This window comes from Pipistrellus hanaki, assembly GCF_964339955.1.
Source record: "Pipistrellus hanaki genome assembly, chromosome: 9".
Taxonomy (NCBI): domain Eukaryota; kingdom Metazoa; phylum Chordata; class Mammalia; order Chiroptera; family Vespertilionidae; genus Pipistrellus; species Pipistrellus hanaki.
The window spans coordinates 43,033,057-43,053,079 of NC_140511.1; the positions used below are offsets into that span (position 1 = coordinate 43,033,057).

General features: G+C 48.6%; 1 pseudogene across 1 annotated transcript; it reads right to left on the reverse strand.

Annotated features, from left to right (window-relative positions):
* Positions 1-1,339: 1,339 nt before the first annotated feature.
* LOC311627651 (ferritin heavy chain-like) lies at positions 1,340-2,053 on the reverse strand (annotated as a pseudogene). Its single transcript has 2 exons — positions 1,988-2,053; positions 1,340-1,936 (listed from the first exon to the last, which is right to left on the reverse strand). The product of its transcript is annotated as a ferritin heavy chain-like (transcript).
* Positions 2,054-20,023: the final 17,970 nt, after the last annotated feature.

Consider the following 20,023-nt stretch of genomic DNA (forward strand, 5'->3'; position numbering starts at 1 on the left):
TTCGCTGGGGGACTAATTGATCCCAGGGACTTGCTTTCCAAGTTCCTGACCTGAGCTTCTGGAGTGTCTGTGATGTGCCTCTTCCTGATTTGGAGCACCAGTGTAGACACCAAAACCTCTAAACATTCAGACTAAGGGCGCCAGGGTCTCTTCTCCATAGCCTGGGCCCCCACAGCAGCTCTGCTTTGCAGGCCCTGAACCACATACCTTCCCCAGGGGACTTCCACCAGGAAGAACTTTAGATGAGACACCTCACTGTCTTCTCACAGGGTGGAGTCTCCAGGCCTGATGCTTATGTTCTAAGTCAACAGTAGAATATCTTAATCCAACATAAAATCCCACAGATGCCCCCACCCACTAACCAGGGGCCATTTCCTTCTCTGGTGAGCAAACATCCCTCCATTCGGGGCGGGAGGACATCATGCCGTTGACTGGGGCTTTCTCAAATACAACTGCAGGGCAGGGAAGTGTGGAAATTAAGAGGGAACTGAGAGGGATGGCTTAGAACAGACACCCGTAGATTCAAATCATGATTCCATCACTTACTAATTTACGAAAACAGGATGACCCTCAGTTTCCACAGCTATAAAATAAGGATAATAACAATGTCTATTTTATAGGGTTTTTGGAGGATGAGGTGAATTACCTTAGTAAGGTAATAAGGCTTATACCATTACAGTTTAAGGTCTCAGGCTTCCGTCACGGCTCTAGGATGAAACTGATGAGAAGTCCACAGGCTCCAGGGAAGTGGCACCTGCCACTAAGGCCGCGAGTCCTTTGTGATACAGAGACCAGAGTGGAGGGGAGGGCTGGCTGGGTCACGGAGCCAGTGGAAGGAAAGGAAGGGAGCTTATTCACGGCCAAACTTCACTCTGAGGGTTATCAGTGAGGAGACAATTGCAGGGTGGCTCTCAAGGTCTCATGCCTGGTCTGCACCCAGTAGTACCTTACACTTACCAGTTTTACATTACAAAACCGCCCTGTGGGGACTAGCCCTGCACCAGGCACACACCTAGAGAGCCCAGGAGGCCCAGGAGGTCCAGACATGGATTGATGTGGCCTGGGTTTCTGTGATGTGCCAGACATTACTCCTCTAGTTGCTGGGCCATGAGGAGGCCTGGGCGATACACCCAGGGACATCAGGGCGGTGAAACAGTCAGAGGTCTCAGGGTATATAAGTCCCAATTGAATCCTGGTGCCCAGCAGTGTTCTTGGCACACAGTAGGTGCTTTTTTTTTGGGGGGGGGGGGGAGTTGTTACCAAATTACTTTATTTGAAGGAATGATATAAACAAAAGAACAAAAATAGATTATTTGATACAACTTATAGGATAGGTAAAGGCAACCTCAACTTGATTTCACTGTCTTGGTGACCAGGGAAGTCACCCCAGTGGGAATGGGAAGCCAGCATAAGGTTTAGCTCTCATCACTGTCTCTCGGGGTGTGCTTGTCAAAGAGATTCTCCACCAGGTCAGATTTCGGGGGCCTCCATCTGGCACAAGTTGGTTACATGGTCACCCAAGTCTTTGATAGATTTCATCCTATTCAGGTAATGAGGCTCAATTAAGTCACATAAATGAGGGCTGTTTTTGTCAGTGGCTGGTTCGTAGGATTCTGGTAGTGACTGGCTCACACTTTTCCCAAGTGTAACGCACACTCCATTGCATCCAGTCGTCACTGTCAGGTTTCTTCACATCCTGAAGGATTATTTAGCCACCTCATTGGTTCTGCAGTTTCATCAGGTTCTCAGCATGTTCCTTCTCCTTATGAGGCTGGTGAAGAAAATATTTGACAAAGTTATTCAAAGCCACACCATTGGTTGAAGTAGTTAAGACATGAACAGGTAGACCATAGGAGGCATAGAGTGCCAGGTTGACCTGGCAGTTAATGGCAGCCTCTGAGTGCTAGTGGTAGTTCCGCTGCACCTGTGAGGGAGGCTAGGCTATCATGGTGGTATCAGTGGGGGCCTTGGGGTGGTCCAAGGGCACTGTGGGGAGGTGGTAGAGGCTGGCTCTGAACAGCAGGCTGGAGTTGGGGTCTAGTATGGGTTCCATCCAAGCAGTATTGAAGCAGGAAACTGTGGGAACTCTTTGCAAAGACTCAATAGATGCTTATGAGCATGCAAATGGGAGAATGCAAGGTCCCTGTTGTCAGTAGAAATTATCAATGGGAGGTGTGGAACAGGAGAAATTTCATTCAGGCCAGTAGTTTGCAAACAGGGAAATTCAGCCTCTGTTGGATGCTAAAAGTTTGGTCAATTGTTATGCAAATAAAGTGTCTACTTTTGTACAGCTGATTGGTCCAAATAGTACAGTCCTGACTGGTCAGAACTATGCATTCTGATTGGCTGTTGTGAAGCAGTTCTGATTGGTCGGTATAGATGCAAATGAAAATATAGTTCCACAGTTGACCAATGGACTTAGAGACAGTCAGATCTCACTTAGAGACAGTCAGGTCTCTAAGTCCATTGGTCAATATTATACCAGGAATGCCCTTAACAAGGTTGATTCAGCAGAAGCCCAGCGCTGGAGGTTGCAAGCTCAGTCTGCAGCTTTTCCCTGAGATGCGGAGTGTGTGAGGAGCTTCCATCCATATGGTTTGCTAGACTCCGGTTATGAATTTGGGCCCCGTTTACCATGGGGAGCCTTTCTTGGTAGATATATTCCTTCTTGGGGTTCACACTGTCCCCAGGGGACTGTCTAGCAGGGGAGACAGGGCACACCGCACACCCAGGACGAAGCCTGCCTGGCAGTGGCCGTTGGATTCCTTGAGGAAGTGAAGCACTTCCTGGGTGACGTGTGGGAGGATGGTGTGAGCCTGGCTGCGGAGCAGGAACCCGGCTGCACGAACAGGGCCTAGCTGTCCCCAGAGCACTGGGCTTGATGACTCAGGGCAGGGCAGGGCTGTGGGCTGGAGGAAGGGTGGGGCACCCCGAGAAAGTGCCAGTAAACCCCAGGAGGAGCCAGCCTCATCCCTGCCTTCCTGCTTTCTTCCTTCCTCCTTGCGTGTACTGCTTCTGAGCAAAGGCCACTGCAGAGGTACATGGATAAACAACAGCTTTGATGGCCCCTGCAACGTAAGAGTAGCAAAGATCAAAATGGTATAAAACACCCTGTCCGGTGTGGCTCAATGGCTGGGTGTCGACCTCTGAACCAGGAGGTCATGGTTTGATTCCCATTTAGGGCACATGCCTGGGTTGAGATCCCCAGTAGAGGGCATGCAGGAGGCAGCTGATGGATGATTCTCTCTCATCATTAATGTCTGTATTTCTCCCTCAGTCTCCTTTCCTCTCTGAAATCAATTAAAATATTTTTAATGGTAAAAAAACTGGAATGACTTTCTCAGTGCCAAAATAAGTAACATCTCAAAGACTACTTTAAAAAATAAGGGTAGCTACGTGTAATCGAGCTGGAGCATCAGCATTGGGCAAAGTTGGGTTAAAATCCTGGCTTACCTAACATCCAGTGCCTAAACTCCCTGGGCAAATCACCTAACTCCCTAAGCCTCAGTTTTTTCTTTTTAAATCTGGCACTGGAGATTATGTCCGCAGGGGGCCTGGCCCATTCAGTAGGGGTTCAGTGATGGGTAGGTAGACGTCGCCTGTCACTGTCCCTGCACCACCCCACACCATGGCTGTGAAGGGTCTGGGCAAACATGCTAAATGCCACAGGGCCTCCATAGGGCAGAAAGTCACTCATCTTTCCTAACATTGTTGAGTGACTATGATCATCTAAAATTGCCTCAGCCCCAGAAAAAAACTCACTACAGACTGATTCATTTGCCTCTCAGCATAACCATTATTGCTTGTCTCATTTTCGGTTCTTGTAAGTGTATTTCCAGTAGTACATGATCTCACTCATCTAGGGGAAATGATGAACAACATAGACTGATGAACAAGAACAGACCCGGAGACAAGGAAGCATAGATCAGATCATTGGACCTCGGAGGGAAGGTAGGGGAGGGTGGGGATAAGAAGGAGAGATCAACCAAAGGACTTGTGTGCATCCATATGAGCCTAACGAGTGGTCATGGACAACAGTGGGGTGGGGGCATACGTGGGGAGGGGTTTGGGATGGGAATGGGGGAATGAGGACAAATATGTGATACCTTAATCAATAAAGAAATTTAAAAAAATAATAAAAACAATAAAATTGCCCCAGCAACAGCTTATGCCCAAGAGGAGAGAGCAGTGTGGTGTACCTGGTTCTCTCAGTCAGCCTCAAGGAGCTCAGACATCTCCCAGCTCTCTATCAATCCATTTCCGTGTTGGGTTCTCAGCCTCGTCTTGAGGTCATGAGAGGAGAGGAAGGCCCAGCCCCTGCCCTCCAGGAATGCAGGTCTCACAGGCCAGGCCACTCCGAGTAGCAGCACACGGTGACAGGAAGCCTCCCCAGGCCCTGGGTGCACAGCACCTGACAGAGCTGCCCAGTTCTGGCTCTTTGCATGGTGGCCTCAGTCTGGTCTCCGTGCCGGCCACACTCCTCTCCCGGCTGCTCCCTGCACATGCCAGGCCTCCTCCACCTGCGCTCTTCCCTCCGTCTGGGAGCTCCTTCTTCCAACTCTGATGGGGAAGGTCTGCTGGGAGGCCCTCCCTCCTCGGCTCTCCCTCAGCATGTTCATTTCTTCCGCTGATATTGAGTGAAGTCTGCTGTGTGGTAGGACTCGGATAAAACTGAACATGGGCCCCACCTGTGTGATGCCTCCTGCCACATGGGTGCCTCAGTCCTTGGGACAGGGCAATTATCTCCCCATTCTGTGATGGTTTGTATATCCATCTCCCCAGCAGCCTGCGAGTTCCATGGAGCAGGGGCTGTGTCTGTCCTGATCTCTGTCGTGTGTCCAGCACCTGCTACAGAGAGGGTGCTCAGCTTGTTGAATGGCTCTGTGTCAATGTCAGACAATGAGTCTGAGCGAGTTCTGGGAACTCAGAAGAGGCAATCCTGATGCTGAAGAACATCCAAGAAAGGGTTCCTGCCGTGGGTATAGTTTGCATAGGAGGGGAGGGGGCAGGAACAGAGCAAGGGCGTGAAGGCACGAATGACTCTGGGCTGTGCAGGAGATGGTATGAAGACCTTCCTGACTTCCTGGGAGGAGCACGGGGGAGGTTAGCTGAATTCAGGGCAGGAGGAGTTCAGGTGCTGCCTCTTGGGGCCTTGGGGTCTCTCTGTCTCTCTACACAGCTCTTGGTTTCCCCACCTCCTGGTTCTCTCTCCCACATTCCTCTGTCTCATAACAAGATATCAAGAAGTCCATGGGCAAGGAACTCAAAAAGCAGCAAGGTAAGTGGCCAGAACTCTGGTCATTTGAGAGTCTAGCTCCTAGACTCTAGGACCTTCCTCTGTTGAAGTCCCAGCTCCAATCACCTTCCCTACCCGGAGATAAAATGCAAGTTACTCAGTTAAAGTTGAATTTTAGATAAATAATGAATAATTTTTTAGTATAAGTAATATTTGGGACATGCTTATACTAAAAAAGTATTTGTTGCTTACCTGAAATTCATAGTTTTATTTGCTAAACTGGCAACCCTTTTCCCACCCACCCCCACCCCCACCCCCACTTCAGAATCTGTCACCTCTGCCTTGAGCCTCCCGGGAACCATTAGAGTGGTCCTGGGCCTCCTGCTACATTCTGCCAGAATAGGAATCCAGAGCTGGGAGAAATATTAAAGATTGTTTAGCCCACCGCGCCTCACATGTGGACTAGGGGATGGAGACCCAGAGCAGAGGGGCACTGGCTAGCTCGTGGGCCCTTAGCAACTCCTTGGCTACTACTTGGGCCTCCTGGAGAGCAGAAGGGTCCTGAGGAAAGGCAGTGAGTCTCCATATTTCTGCTCTGACACCCCCCATCCCCTACTTCAGGCATTTTCCTGGATCCTGGCACCCCCAGGTGAATCGTCTCTACCTGCCAGGCTAGATCTCAGGCAGTGCCCAGGCCCAGGCTCCTCAGCTCTGCTAGGCAGCACATCAGGTGACGCTGAGTGGTCCTGGATGGAGGGGTCTCATGGGCAGGAGAGGGGTGGGGCTGGACCTCGTGCTGGTCCTCGTGGGAGAGGCTGGTCTTCCAGAGGGCTCACTGCCTGGCCATCCCCTCAGGCCCTTCTATTTGCCAGGCCAGCTGGGACCCTCAGAGATGACTCAGCCCGCCGCCCAATGGGAAGCAGAGGCAGGGAGTGGGGGCAGGGGCTTGGCCAAAATCACTCAGGCCGCAGGCAGGGTTTTCTCTGTGGAACAACCCGTTGAAACTGCCCACCCCTACCCTGTTCTGTGCTTCTTCATCTCACTTTTCCCTCCTTGACATTCTATTATGTATTCATTTGTTTATGGCCAGTCCCCAGTTAGAACAAATCCTGTTCACCGGCTCTCGATCCTAGAACTGAGCCTGGCCCTGAGTAGGTGCGGAGTAAGCATGTGTTAAAAGAACTTTCCCCCATTACAGTTCACACTGTGGAACACATTACATGAGGCCACAGCCCCCCACCCACCCCCATCCTGCCCTCAGACATGCATCCCACCCTCTGCCTGGAGCCCAACTCTGAGCTCCCCAGCTGGGGGTCCGTGGCTTCCTCTTCCAATCAGCCCCACTGAGTCCTGGGACTAAGCACATGTCAGCAGGGGCTGAGATGGAATGACAGCGGGTTTAGGGGTGCTGCTTGGTGAGAGGCTGGGCTCTCACCTGTCTGGCCCAGAGCACCCCTCTGTGTTAGGGAGGAGGGAGGGGGAAAGGGGGCAGTCCAGAGCCAATGCATGCATCTGCAAGGTAGATGGTGACAGAGATAACTGGCGCCTTCCTAGACCCCTGGCCCCCTACACCTCCCATGCCTCCGCCTTCCCCCCACTGATGGCTGTATAAAAGAAGTTCCTATGCCCCCTTTTGGCTCGAACTTTCCTCCCCCACCCTTCGATCAGCGAGTTTCGCCCAGGAGCTCAAGATTAAAACTTCCCCCTAGGGCAGGGGTCTGCAACCTTTAAGACATAAAGAGCCACTTGGACCCGTTTCCAAAGGAAAAAAACAACCTGGGAGCCGCAAAACCATTGCGACATTTAAAACAAATATAACACTGCATATATTGTTTCTTACCTTCATGCTATATACCGGATCGTGCAGTTAGCTGTCAATCTGAAGAAAAAAAGGACTTTTTCACTTAACAATGTAAAATATATTTTTGCAAATTAATAGCTAATTAAAATATTTAATTTACCTGGTTCATGGGATTTTTGCTCCTGAACCTCAGTGCACAGTGTCAGCACATCAGGGCTGTAAGACGTTACCTTCATTTTCACACAGGCTTGCAAGTTGGAGCCGCGGTAAAGCTTCAAAAGAGCCGCATGCGGCTCTGGAGCCGTAGGTTGCCGACACCTGCTCTAGGGCAATGATAAGATATGTACACATATAATACCTTAAAAAAAAAAAATACGAAAAAACAAACAAACAAAAGCACACCTCCCCCTCTTTTAATTGCCTGGACTCTGTGTTTTGCCTCCTGCATCGCAAACCTCTCACTGTGCACCAGACAAGCCCACAAAATCTGGGCATGGCCAGGGAGCTCAATCTCAGAGTCACACCGAGCTGACCACTCCCAGCCAGTGTGGCCCACAGGATAGCCCTAAGCCAGGAGCTGATGGCCTGTCTGCCTCGCCGTGTTACCTGGCCCGTCCCCACCCGTGCCGAGCCTCCTTCTGCCGGTCCGTGCACTGACGGCCTCGGCCTCGGGCTGACAGATCTCTAAGGTCTACCAGCCCAGCCTGCCCTTGGCTTAGTCCTACTCCAGCCCAGACCTAAAAGCATCAGCCACTCCTGGTGCCCCAGGGTGTCCCTTCTCCTGAGGCCCCTGACCCTCCCCTTCATCCTGGTCACTACACAGCTGTATAAAAGAAGAACCTGTGCCCCCCTTTTGCTGTCCCCTTTGCTGTCCCCATTGCCTGTCCTTCTCTGGGGCCCAAGTCCAGGTGCTGTCTTGGTTGGAGCCAAAGGACTGATCTGGGGGTATCTGGGACACTTCAAAGTTACCCAGAAAACCTTACTCAGAGAGCATCTGTCCAGACTTGCCTGGCCCCAGCCCTCTGACCCGCCTCCGCCCTAGTCATGCACTTCCTGGTATGTCCAAAGCTGAACTCTGCATCTTCCGCCAGGCCTGCTCCTCTCCCAGTCTCAGCAAAGGCGCCTCCAGCCAGCTGGTCACCTGGGCCAGGACCCCGAGGTCGCAGTCCCTCCCTGCTCTCATCCCGTCTCTCCCTCAGTCCTTGCCCTCCCTCTGTGACATCCTGGGCATTGTCCACGTCTCACCGTCAGCAGCCTCTGACTTTGTATTCCCCCCCTTGAACCTTGAAAGCAGAGGGCTCCTTGACACCACTCTCTCTGCCTCCAGTCCATGCTCCACGCAGCAGCCAGAGAGGGATCCTACTGGCAGCAAATCCAGCCTCATCACCCTCCTGCTCAAAACTCCTCCATGGCGCCCCATTGCCCTCAGGATGAAGTCAGGTCCTTGGCCTGGCATTCAGGGTGCTTCTTGATCTGGCCCCTGCCAGCCTCACTATTTCATCTCACAATGCCGGGCCACCGAGTGCCGAGCGTCCTCCAGCTCCCGGCCTTGGCCACAGGCATTCCTTCCACCTGGAGTGCCTCCCTCCTTCCTAATCCTCAGATTCCTCCACCGCAGTCACCTGGAGAGTCCATGGTGAGAATCAACTTGTACCCAGGGGGAATGGACGAACAAAGTTTTTCTCTGGGTGCATGTGTGTGCTTTGAGAGCCAATCAATATTATCTATTTATTCATGAACACATATCCTTGTTTCAGAAAGGATTTGAAGTGGGCTGTTAAATATTTGTTGAGTGCCGGCCATATGCTGCAAAGCCCCGTGCGTACATGCGCTTACCCACACTCCCCCTTGCAGACAGGAGCCCAGGGAGTCACAAGGGCCAGGGCACAGGCTCCAGGGCTAGGGGATTCAGAGGAGTAGAGAGGAAGGAATGGGGAGCTAGGCAGGTGGGAGACAACAGCGAGAAGGGCATGGCAGCAGGCAGGAACAGGGGCAACGGAAGGAGCGAAGGCTGGGAGAGGACCACAGCTTCCCTCTGCGACCCCTGCTTGCATTTTCCTTTCCTCTTGCCCAGGTCAGCCTTAAGACCTGTCCCCCTGCAACATCACTGGATTGGGGACAGAGTGAGGATAGAAGCAGTGAGGGTGAGGACTGTGGGGGCCAGGTCCCCGTGGGAGGGAGCCTAGGTTCTCAGCCAGCTGGCAGCCCATGGGCACAGCTCACTCAGAGTTCCCAGAGCTCTTTTCACCCTCCATCCATCTCCTCTGTCCCTCCCAACCAGTCTGTGTCACCACATCCCTTCATCAGGGAGGAAACCAAGGACCAGAGTTGGGGACAGCAAGAACTCCATTCCTTTGTCCTCGGAGGCCCAAATTCGTCCTCTACCCCAGGTGCCATCTGTCCTGAATCCTTCACAGCTGGACACAGCACAGGGGGGGGGGAGAGGGGGGCTCACGGAGTAAGTGTTGGGTTGGCATGAGGGAGAGGTCCCCTCTCTGCATCCTCCAGGCAGAAAGGTACACTGTTTCCCAGAAAATAAGACAGTGTCTTATATTAATTTTTCCTCCCAAAGTTGCGCTAGGTCTTATTTTCAGGGGATGTCTTATCTTTCCATGCGCTAGGTCTTATTTTCGAAGGATGTCTTATTTTCGGGGAAACACGGTACTAATGGTGGGGCTTGACCTCCATGGGCTATTTTAGGTGCTGGGCCCTCTGCATCTAAAATAGCCCATGGAACCCAGTTGGGCACCAGGAGACCCGGGCTCCTGCCCCAGCTTTGCCATCACTTGCTTGTGACCCTGGGCGAGACCTTGGCCCCTCAGTCTTTTTCTTAGGTGCTGAGCTCCCTGATCTCTGTGACTTCCGGGTTTCCATGGGATTTGGTTTGTCTGCCCGCAGAGGCCGAGAACAGGATCCGTTCCCACCCCGTGCTGCTGGTCACCACCAAGGGGTGCTCTCCAGGCGGCGGGCAGAGATGGCGGCCAGGGGTTAAGGACTCTAGCTTTATCTGTTGCAGCCACAGCTGAGGCTGGCCTGCTCCACTCTCCACTGACTTCATCACTGAGTGGCTGGGAACTGACCCAGGTTGAGCTGAGGCAGCTGTCAATGCAGCCCTAAAATTAGCCCCAACAGGATAGGGAGGGGGCACTGGCCCCGGCTTCAGGCTCCCACCGTGAGGGACCGAGCCCACACCTCACTCGAGGCCACAGAGGTCAGCCAGAGCCCTGGCGGTGAGCCTGCCATGATGCTGGGTGGGAGAATCACAAACGAGTACGGACACATTTCAGGAGGGGGATTGAAGGAAGGCGCCCTCTACCAGTTGCTTAGCCCTGCAGGGACTCCCAGCCCCCAGCTTGTCAGAGGCCTGGGAAGGACCAGGGAGGAGCCTTGCTATTTATATTCTCCTAGACCAGGGTTGGGGGCCAGCCTGTCCTTCCAAGGCTGAGTTGGATAACCTTATTCCTTGGCACCACTGCCAAGCACAGAGGAGACAGCCTTCTGTGAGAGGGCTGGAGACACGGGGACAGACCCAGGGCCAGCCCCCTCCCACTCAGGGAGAGCAGCTCTGCCCACGTCCCTCCCATCTGCCTTGGTGCTCTGAGGATCTCACTAAATGCAGATTATGATTCAGAAGGTCTTGGGTGGGGTGTGAGAGAGATCCTTCAAGGTCCTAACAGGGACCTAGATTGGGCTGCAGACCACACATTGATCATGAATCTTACTTCCTGGCCAGCCTGGGTGGACCCCAGACCAGACTCCCTATCTTTTGTCCACAGGTAACCCCCAACCCCACCCCAGTAGATCTGGCACAGGTGCATGTGATCTTGGGAGTGTGCATGAATGCACGAGCAAAGCAGCAGCAAGGATGAGTAGGTGAGGAAGGAGTTGTGCACAAGGACTCAAAGGGTGTGCAGAAAGCAGGTGGGGAGAAGGCAGGAGACAAAGGCATGAGTCAGATCAGCCTGGGCTTGAATCCTCCTCTGCCAGACCCAGCTCTGACGTCCTCTCTGTGAAATGAGTGTATACTAGGTGCTTCCTGAGGCTGCTGCCATGAGGAAGAACTGTAATCAGAGTACATACAGAGTAGCTCGCCCAGGGCAGCCTGACATATGGTAGATGCCAGTATGTGAGCTGGTCCTTTCCTCCCCGCTTGACTGACCTGCTTGGCCATCTGGGAATGGCTTCTGGCCAGGCTGTTGGAGCCAGTTCACTGGTTAGGAGGAGGCATCTGGGGAGGAGGCATCTGGGAAGGGCCAGGGACAAGCAGGGGCAAGGCCAGTAGGGCGGTGTTGGAGTCACGGCTGAGAGGACAACCAAAGGAGAGAGACATCCAGGCTCCTTGGTTGGCTCCAATAGGAGACACTGCAAGACGAGAGATGCCCCCAACTCAGGAGAGGCAAGCACCCTGTTTCTCACGGAAACAAACACCCTGTCCCTGACTCAGCCTTCAGCTATGCCAGGCACGTCAGCCCTCATGGTTCTCTGTGCCCACTTGGGGCCAGATCTCCTCTGGGCTGGGCTGGAGATCCGTTAGGCTGGGTCTTTGGAAGTTCCTGGTGACTAATTTTCTCTTCCTCCACCCATGACCCTAACCTTGACCTTGGAGCTGGGGTGTCCCTGACACTGGGTGGCTCTCAGCATGGGCATCTGTGAGGCATCATAGGCAGACCCTGACCTACCGGGCACACTTGCTGCCCGAGTCCTTCCTCAGGTGATGAGCTGCCTCCCGTGGGCCTCTGTAAGAAAGTGGAAAGTTGCCTTAATGGACATTCATCTCTCCTGGGCCCCAGAGTGAAGTGGCACTAGGATGGGATACCAAGAAGCAGGTGTCTGGGAATGGAGCACAGGACACACTGCTGATGAGAGCAGGCCAAAGGTGGGAGACCAGATCATAGCGCTGGTGGATCCAGATAGCTCCTGCATCCACCTTCTCCATTTTCCACAGGAGGCTCCTACGGCCAAAAGGGACCTCCCCAGGCCAGGGTCACCAGGAGAAGGGGCACAACCCAACCCAGGCACTCACTGGTTGCTGGTAGAGCTTCCAGAGGAGGCTGTGAATGACTCAGGTTCTGGCGCCCCCATGTGGCCCAAGGGAAGAAAGACGGGGCTGTGCAGAGAGGGTTGGGAAACAGGTTCCTTGGTGGAATGGTTCCAATGTACCAAGGCATCCCTCCTGGGTAATAGGAGGAGGGTGCTCTCCAGTTACACAGCCCCTGTCTCTACTGATCACAATCCAACATGCCCCTCCCCGGCCAGACCGGGAGCCTCCAAAGAGCAGGGTGGGGTCTGACCCATCACAGCCCTTGGGTGTGCCAGGAACACATTGTCAAGGTTTGAGGAAGTGGTTTGAATATGATTAACTTCTGTATCAATGGAAGGAAACAGTGCGGAATGTGGGCAAAGATTTATTTGTGCACAAGAATATTCATCACATCTGTGTCTGGGAAAGCGAAAATTATGCTGATAAGTGGGTGATGGCTAAAAGGGTTCATTATATTATTCAATTCATTTTTGAGCATTTGAAATGTTTTGAAACAAAGGCGTTCATAGAAAACATAAAGGTCCAACAACAGAAATCTAAGTAGATCAAGATGCATCTGTGCAAAGGAACAATATCTATAGACATTAAAAATGCTCTCGTGGAGTTCTTTTGTGTTTAACCAGAACAGCTTTATTGACACATGAATCACATAACATATAATTTACAATTCCTTGAAGTGTACAATTTCATGGCTTTTAGTATATTCACAAAGCTCTGTAATTGCCGCCATAATCAATTTTAAAACAGTTTCTTCACACCAATGGAAACCATGAGCAGTCCTCATTTGTTCCCAAATCCACAAATCTACTTTCTATCTCTACTAGATTCATCTATTTTAGACATTTAATTAAAAAAATGAAATCATATAGTGTGTGGTCTTCTGGGTCTGACTTTTTTCACTGAGCACAATGTTTTCAAGGTTCATCCATGGGATAGCATGTACCAGCACTTCATTCTTTTTTTGTGGCTGAATAATATTCCACTGTATAATATACCAACTTTGTTTAACCATGCACTAGCTGATGACTTTCGGGTTGTTTTCATTTGGGGGCCGTTATAAATAATATGGGTAGTAGCACTCATGTACAAGTTTTTGGTGGCTATGTTTTCCTTTCTCTTGAATATCATATTTGCCTAGGAGTGAAATTGCTGAATCGTGAACTCTATGCTTAACTATTTGAGGAATGGGCAGACTGTTTTCCAAAGGGGCTGCACCATTTTACATTCCCACCAGCAGTGCACAGGGTGTGAATTTCTCCACATCTTTGCTACACTTGTTATCATCTACCTTGCCATCTTTGTGGGTGTGGCCCATGTAACTTTTAATGACGTAGAAAATGTCGCTGGTGTAATGTTAGATTTAAAAAGCACACACAGCTGAAACCGGTTTGGCTCAGCGGTAGAGTGTCGGTCTGCAGACTGAAAGGTCCCGGGTTTGATTCCCGTCAAGGGCATGTCCATTGGTTGCGGGCACATCCCCGGTAGAGGGTGTGCAAGAGGCAGCTGGTCGATGTTTCTCTCATCGATGTTTCTAGCTCTCTATCTCTCTCCCTCCCTCTCTGTAAGAAAATCAATAAAATATATTTTTAAAAAAAATAAAAAGCACACACAGGCTTTAGAAATGTTTATGCAGTGTAATATCAATGGTATAAAACATATCTACAAAGATCATACAAAAAATAACCTTTTTAAAAATGTTAATATAGTTATCTGTGGGATGATTTGGGGTGATTTTTACTCTTTCCTAAATTTTTGACAAAGTGAACGTGTATTGATAGGGAAAAACACACACACAATATTATAAAAGAAGGTAAGAGGGAAAAAAATCAATAAATGTTAGGAACAGAGATAATGTAAGTAAATTAAAGTAAAACATTAAAATGTACTGAATGGCCCTATCCTGTTTGGCTCAGTGGATGGAGCATTGGCCTGAGGACTGAGGGGTCCCAGGTTCGATTCTGGTCAAGGGCATGTACCTTGGTTGTGGGGAGTGTGCAGGAGGCGGCTAATCAATGTTTCTCTCTCATCAATGTTTCAGACTCTCTATCCCTCTCCCTTCCTCTCTGTAAAAAATCAATAAAATAAAATTTTGAATGTACTGAATGAAGCTGATTAAGCACCAGTGTACAGGACCTTGGGCGTGGGGAGCGGGGCATCTGTGTGTGGGTGGGAGAGGCAGAAGAATCAGGCCACTGATTCCAGGGTACATACGGGGTGTCCAGATTGGAACATCATTCTCCCTGAGAATCAGGAAAGGTTTCATGCAGGCTTAGGCTCTGAAGCAAGAGGCAGACTTACACGCATGGAGATGGGGGTAGGTTGCAGGTTCCAGGTGCATCAGACACAGGCCTGACCTCTGTGCACACCTCCCGCTGGGATTGCAGACGGGGACTCCAGAGTCTCTATAGGCAGCAACGGTGGCCTGATTTGGTGACTGGCCTTGCCCAGTGTGCTGAAGATGAGTTTCCTAATCTGTAAAATGGCCTCGATCACCTCCCTTGAGCACTGAGTGAAACGGGAGCATGAAGTAGCCTCCAGCACAGGCCAGGCCCACAACAGGTTTCCCACTGCAGCCTGCAATAAAAATAAAAAAAAAAATAAAAAAAAAAAAAGGAGAGGCCAGCGGGCCTCTATGGATGGGATGATGTGGGAGGAGTTTGAGGAGAGGGAGCCCTCGCTGGGCCTTGGAAGACAGAGGCTGACATTTCAGGTAAAAGTAGCTGGGATTCTGAGTCCCCAGCAGGAGGCAAAGGGTTACAGGAGGGCCGGACGGAGGGGGCGTTGGAAAAGGGATGCCAAGCCCTTTCACAATAGAGTTTGCCACATGCTATCTGCTTTTACCAGCTAAGCCCAGAGAAGGCAGAACTGGCTCAAGGTCACACGGGGAGACCCAGGCCTCACAGCTGAGGGCTCTTCTGTAGAAAGTTGTCCAGGACTGGGAGGGGGGTGGGGGGCTGCAGTGGGAAACAGGGATTTGCTTCTGAGTCCTGTGTCTTCCCCTCCCATCTCTCCCACAAGTGCCCCCCCCCCCCCCCCCCCCGGCATAATGGAGTTAGAATAACGAGGGGAGGCAGTTTTATTTTCTTCCTTATTTTTCGTTTTTTTCCAAGTCCTCCACACGGGGCAAGTGCCGCCTTTATCACCATCATAAATGTCACATGCTGCTGTAGGTGCTTTTTAAAGACATTTCTAAGACAGCTTGCTTATACTTTACAAAAAGTCCTCGTTACAAAATCTGCAACTTATTGTCAAATGTTTCTGGGAGGGAAACAGTATCCAGGGAGATAAAACAAATGTGGCAAAATGTTAACAATTGAGGCACCCTAGGAGGAGGACATGGGTGTGCAGGCGTTGGTGGTATCACTGTTTCAACTTTTCCATAGATATGAAAGGTTTAAAAAGTGCTTGGAAGAAAAGGCAAGATAGAAAATCATACATATGAAGTGAACCCAAAATTAGAAGGATGGATAACAAAGAAACAAAATCTTTGTGACCTTGAGTTACACAAAGACTTTATAGATACAATAATAGAAACATGGTCCATAAATGAAAAATACTGATAAACTGGATTTCATCAAAATTAAGAACTTCTGCTCTTTGAAAGACACTGTTAGGAGAATGAAAAGATAAGCTTCAAATGAGAGAAACTATTGCAGATTACATATCCAAGAAAGAAATTGTTTTCAGAACAACTGTAAAATAAAAAGAAAACTATAAAAATATATATAAAGAGCTCTGCCCTGGCTGGGCGGGTCAGTTTGGCTGACACCAAAAGGCTGAGGGTTTGGTCCCCGGTAGGAGTGTGTATGGGAGGCAAACAATCAATGTTTCCCTCTTACATGGTGTTTCTCTTGATGATTCTCTCTCATCATTGATGTTTCTGTCTCTCCCTCTCCCTTCCTCTCTCTGAAATAAATTTAAAATATTAAAAAAAAAAAGGCAGGAAAAAAATATCCTTGGGTGAGGATTAAACACACACACACACACACACACACACACACACACACACACAATGAGATGCCACTGTACATCTATTAGAATGGCTACAACTTAGAAGACTGAACATATCATATGTTGGTGAAGATATGGAGCACTATAATTCTCATACAGAATGGTGGGAACATAATATGGTATAACCACTTTAGAAAACAGTTTAGCAATTAAAAAAAAATTAAACAAAAACCTACCAATAACCAGCCATTCCACTTATTGGTATTTACTAAGAGGAAATGAAGTCATATGTCCAAACAAAGACTTGTACTCAAAAATTCAAAGCAACTTCATCTGGAATAACCCCAACCAGAAATAACCCAAATGTCCATCACCCAAAGCATAATCAACAAAATAAAAAAATGCATAGTTCTGGCTAGTAGTCAGGTGGTTAGAGCATCATCCGGATACACCAAGGTTTTGGGTTTGTTTCCAGGTCAGGGCACATACAAAAATCGACCAATGAATGCATAACAACAAATCAATGTTTCTCCCTCCTCCCTTTCTCTCTCAAATCAATCAATAATTTAAAAATTTTAAAAGAAAAAATACATAAATTGAACTTCATTAAAATTTTAAAAATGCTTGTGCTTTAAAGAATACCATCATGAAAATGAAAAGAGCCTGGCTGTCATGGCTCAATGGTTGAGCGTCAACTTATAAACCAGGAGGCCATGGTTTGATTCCTAGTCAGGACACATGCCCAGGGTTGCGGGCTCAGTCCCCAGTGGGGAACAAGAGGGGGAGTCGGCAGGAGGCAGCCCATCAGTGATTCTATCACATCATTGATGTTTCTATTTCCCTCTCCCTTCCTCTCTAATAACAACAAAAATGTATTTTTTTTAAAAAAAAGAGAAAGAAAATGAAAAGATAATCCACAGAACGGGGGAAAGTATTTGTTGATTATATAGTGGATAAAGGGCTGGGTTCTAGAATATAAAAGGATTTGCAATTCAATAAGAAAACACACCAATAACCCCCCTTAAAAACGGACAAAGGAGCCCCGCCGGAATGGCCCAGTTGGGTGAGCTTCCTCTTGTGTACTGAAAGGCTGCCACTTCAATCCCTGGTCAGGGCACATGCCAGGGTGTCAGGCTCAATCTTCAATCAGAGCATGTACAGAAGGCAACTGATCAATGTTTCTTTCTCACATAGATCTCCCTCTCTCTCTCTCTCTCCCTCTCTCTCCCCTCAACATGTCCTCAGATGATATTTTTTTAAAATGGGCAACCCACCCGGTGTGGCTCCGTGGTTGAACATTGACCTGTGAACCAGAAAAACCAGAAGGTCCTGATTCAATTCCGGGTCAGAGCACATGCCCGGTTGCAGGCTTGATAGGCAGCTGATCAATAATTCTCTCTCGTCATTGATGTTTCTATCTCTCTCTCTCCTTCTTCCTCTCTGAAGTCAATAAAAAAAATATTAAAAAAAAATAGGCAAAGGATCTAACTAAAGATTTTCCCAAAGAATATGGACAAATAAACCAAGAGAAAAAAAATGAACAAGAAATACAAGAAAAGATTCTTGGCATCATTAGTCATCACGGAAATGCAAATGAAAACCACATGAATTATCATATTCTTCCCTGAAGAAAGGCCATAATAAAAAAGTCAGATAATTGGCAAGAATGTGTAGAAATCAAGCCTCACAGATTGCTGGTTGGAATGTGAAATAGTGCAATTAGTCTGGAAAAACAGCTTAGCAGTTTCTCAGACAGTTAAATGTAGAGTTACCGTGACTTAACAATTCCACTCCTGGGAAAAATTAAAATGCATGTCCACAGAAAACTTGAACTCAAATGTTTATAGTAGCATTATTCATAATAGCTAAAAACTAGAAACAAGATAAACCGAAGGACTTGTGTACATGCATATAAGTACAACCAATGGACATAAAACTCTGGGGAGGGAAGGGGGGGAAAATCAATAAAATATATTTTTAAAAAAACAAAAACAAAAACAACTAGAAACAACCCAAATGTCCATCAACGGATGAGTGGATAAACAAAATGTGTTATATCTATGCAATGCAATATTATATATATTTGCCTAAGCAACCAGTTGACCAGTCGACTGATCAACCAGTCACTATGCTGTGCATTGACCACCAGGGGCAGAGACTCAATGCACAAGATTGAGCTCCCTCCTGTCTGAATCAGGCCTGAGAGATCAGGCCAAAACCAGCTCTCCAACATCCCTCAAGGGGTCCCGGAGTGTGATAGGGCACAGGCCATGCTGAGGGACCCCACCGGTGCATGAATCTGTGCACCAGGCCTCTAGTTTGACTATAAAAAGGAATGAAGGACTAATACGTACTACAACATGGATAAATCTTGAAAACATTATGCTACATTAAAAAAATATGATTCCATGTATATGTAATGTCCAAAATAGGCAAATATGTAGAGACAGAAAAGTAGATTTGTGGTTGCTTAGGGCTGAAGAGTAATAGCTAAAGAGTATGGGGGATTTTATTTTATTTTTTTGAGGTAATGGAAATGCTTTAAAATTGAATATAGTGATGGTTGTATATATCTGTGCATATACTAAACACTATTGAATTGTATACTTTAAATGAGTTAATAAGTGATATGTGAATTCTTTCTCAATAGAGATATTATTTTTAAAAAGCATGTATACTCAGAATTTTTCTGTTGTTGTTAATCCTCACCCAAGGATATTTTTTCCCCCACTGATTTTTAGAGAGTGTGGAAGGGAGGGGGAGTGGAGAGAAAGAAATATTTAGGTGAGAGAGTCACATTGATTGGTTGCCTCCTGCATACACCCTACCAGGGCTGGGAATGGAGCCTGCAACTGAGGTATGTTCCCTTGACCAGAATCGAACCATGACCCTTCAGTCTGCCGGCTGACTCTAACCACTGAGCAACCAACTAGGGCAGAGTTGTTTTTTTAATTGGAAGGAAACATACCAAAATGCCAACAGTGGGTAGCTGAAGGTGGTCAGATTACAGAGTATTCTCCTTTGCAATTTTTCCTATTTGGGGAGGAAAAAGGTGAGTCACCAGTTCTAGATTTAGAGAATTAAGTGGCCAACAACCAAATGAAATGAATGGACATTGATTGCATCCCGGATCCCTAGCCACTCCTCCCACAAAACAACTATAAAATACATTTGGGAGAAATATGAAGATAGACTGGGTATTAGATGACAATATGGAATTATTTATCATTTTCTCAATCTTGTGATTATTACTGTGTAGGAAAATGTTCTTAATCTTAGGAGGTGCATGCTCAGGTATGGGTGTCATCTTGTGTCATTGTATCTGCAGCTTTCTTTCAAATGCTTCAGATTTTTAGAAGAGGAGAAAGCAATGAGACAAATAAGACAACTCATTAGTTGTTGAAACCAGGAGAGCATGTGGATGCTCATTGTACACTTTTCCCCCTGTTGTATTTGAACATTTTCTTTAAAAAAAGCACATGGAGAGAATCAAACTGCCCTGTTGGGCACTCAGTGGGGCCTCTCTGGGCTCGGGGAGGCAGAGAGAGAGGTGAGGCTGGGAAGTGGGCATCCTGGGGGCCCAAGATCCAGAGCCGCAGCGTCCCCTTCTGGAAAGGATGTGCTCAGAGAGATGGGCAATGGAGAGAAGCCTCCTTCACCGACATCAGCCCATGCCAGCAAGTGCTAATGAGTGGCTTTGTATGCATTTTCTCATTTAATCCTCACCACATCCCTCGAGGTGGGCACTATTATTATCCCCATTTTACAACTGGGGGAGCTGAGACCAGTTTCAGTCACTGCTTGGAGATCCTTCTCCGAGTCCAAGGGCTGCACCTGGGCTCCCTATTGGCCAGAGAGGTCAGAGGATCGTGTCTGCTAGGATCAGCTGAGAGGCAGCCTGACCTAACCCTGGCCTTGAAAAAGGAGGAGGCTCCAGGTATCAGGACCTCCAGTGGGTAACCTGACCCGTGAGGAGGGGGTTGGAGGTGTAGAC